The sequence below is a fragment of the Spea bombifrons genome, chromosome 2 (assembly GCF_027358695.1).
Source record: "Spea bombifrons isolate aSpeBom1 chromosome 2, aSpeBom1.2.pri, whole genome shotgun sequence".
Lineage (NCBI taxonomy): Eukaryota > Metazoa > Chordata > Amphibia > Anura > Pelobatidae > Spea > Spea bombifrons.
In genome coordinates, this window is record NC_071088.1 from 38,004,370 (window position 1) to 38,007,015 (window position 2,646).

Here is a 2,646-nt window from a genome sequence, read left to right on the forward strand (position 1 = left end):
CCAGCTGGCATAAAGGGATCGTTCTTTACTTTTTGACAGCTTCCAGCGTCACCGATCCTGCTCTAACACCAGGATCACGAGGTTTGTAAAACACAACGGATCATTAACTAAGTTATATTTCACAATATCAAGTAGGAAGCATGAAGATTAATTTTGCGTATTATAATACTTGCATTAAATGATTATTTATTTCAATAGATTTACACTGATCTAAGAGCCCAAAGCAAAGCATATATTTCAGCCAAGCATTCCAACAGAGTTATAGAAATGTAATAAATGTCTGAATGAATTTTTATTTGAAACGATGGTTTCTAATTTTGATTTAACTGTCATTGTTTATTTTTTATTGATAGTATAATTTCTTTACTTAATCTTTATATTTTTCAGACCTTGAAATTATTTTTAATAAGATTCAAGAGGAAAATCTGTGTAGCACCATAATCATCTGCTGTGTTATCTTTCTATGTTTCCTCATTTGTACATCTGTGATTGTTACTGTGACCCTGTACCCTGATTACATCAAAAGGTTATTGTAAGTATTGCTTTTATTATACCTGGTAGCGGTATTGTTTCTTCTTCTAAACAGTTCCTTTTCTCATATTACAGGACACAAAAGAGCAAGGAGAAGAACGGTGGAAGCGAAGGTAACCAATTTACCACGTAGATTACATTACATCATACTCCAAACTTTAGATACACTCAAATGTACAAACTCTTCACATGACAAGTTGATATCAACCAGATCCTGACCAGGATAAACCTGTCCTTGCACTCTCAAACGTAATTCACATGATAGGGAGAATGACTAAAGCTGTGACCTCTATTGATTTGGGAGACCAGTCTGTATATAATGGGGAGGGGGATTAGGCTGTTGCATAGTTTGCCTCTGGTTGGTCTCCTGTGTATTTGTAGGTTACGCACCCTCATATATAGGATGTTTGCTCTGCATGTTGGACACATAGAAGTGTGGAGACACCATAGACATAGCCTTGCTTCATTTACAACATATTAATACAATTTTGAACAGACTTGGTAATCTCTCATTGTTTTTTTTTTTTTTTTTCAGTTTAAATTGATGACAGCGCAAAGGAATTGGAAGAGGAAACGTTATAATAATACCATCAGTTTATGTGATTTATTTGTTTCCACACATACAGTGCTGCTGAATTTGATTATGCACTATAAATAATAAATAATAAAAACATAATTTTTCTTGTCATTTTTGATGTATTAAATAAGATGAATTTCATGAATTTGTTAAAATGTTGCTGGCAAGGGAGACCTGGCCACATTCATTGCAGAGGGTAACTTCAATTGCCATTACATAGGCTGGTCTAGTGTAGGGGGTAATTAACCCATTATTTATTTAGTGTTTTTACTCTATATTTGTTCAACTACAATTGCCCTTTTTCATTTCTTTATGTACCCATACAAAGTAAATAGCAAAGTTGGCACAGAAACCAAAAGTCAGACAGGTAAACCAACCAAATAGAGACAAGTGTAGGTTAATTAATTACTCCTTGCCTGCCTGGACCTGCTCACTTCGGGGTTCCCGCTCCACCACCTCCAGAGATTGGCAGATTGGCATCATTCTTGGTCCCCTCTCACCTGCTGTGAAAGAACGTCGCTGAGCCCTGAATCTGTGCATGTATTGTGGCAGACCAGGTCACGCTTGCAAGGACTGTAGAATTCTTACCCACTACACTAAGGCTAAGAGCCCTTTTGCTTTGTTACACATTAACTCTGGGAGACAACCCTACCTTTCGCCTCACCTATCTATCCCTGTCTCTTTACAGTGGAATGAGGGAGCAGCCTGTCTTCCAGCCATGGTGGACTCAGGAGCCAGCGGGAACTTTATGGACGAAAAGACTATTTGTACTTTGGCAGTTCCCACTCGTCTCAAGAGAAGTCCTATCGCCATCCAACTTGTGGATGGGAGTCCTTTGAAGACTGGCCCTATAGTCAGAGAGACCATTCCTCTGACTGCCAAACTCAGAGGTTGGCCATATAGAGACAATACAGTTCGATGTGGTTCCTTCTCCTGTATCCCCTATTATTCTAGGCTTGCCATGGCTCAGGAGACACAGCCCCTCCATTAACTGGGAGACAGGAGTGCTTCAATTTACATCCTCGCATTGCAAGAACCAGTGCCTGTTGACCCAAACCATTTGCCTCACACAAACCACTACTCCTCCAGAATTACCCCTACCCTACCGACAGGAAGCTACCCCCTTCCAGACCATATGACTGTCCGATCGATCTCCTACACCGGTTCTGCCATTCCTTTTGGGCACATTTACCCACTCTCTGAACCAGAACTCGCTACCTTAAAGGAATACGTAGAAGAAAACCTGGCCGAGGGTTTCATTGGACCTGCTACTTCCCCTGCTGGAGCCGGAATTTTCTTTGTGCACAAAAAAGACAGAGGATTGCGTCCCTGCATCGATTACCAGGTGCTCAATCATATAACGATTAAGAATTGCTACCCGTTGCCAATAATCCCAGAGCTATTGGAACATGTACGCTCCGCCAAAATCTTCACAAAACTCGATTTACGTGGAGTTTACAATCTAGTAAGAATACGTAAAGAAGACGAATGGAAGACAGCCTTTCGGTGTCGTTATGGACATTTCGAGTATCTTGTAA

The 2,646-nt window shown here is 40.2% G+C and overlaps 1 long non-coding RNA gene across 1 annotated transcript; it reads left to right on the top strand.

The window, feature by feature from the left end:
• The first annotated feature begins 448 nt into the window (after nt 1–448).
• Nucleotides 449–1,158, top strand: LOC128475105 (uncharacterized). The gene is made up of 3 exons (XR_008346438.1): nt 449–532; nt 607–644; nt 1,067–1,158. It is a non-coding gene; the product is annotated as an uncharacterized LOC128475105 (long non-coding RNA).
• The last annotated feature ends 1,488 nt before the right edge of the window (nt 1,159–2,646 follow it).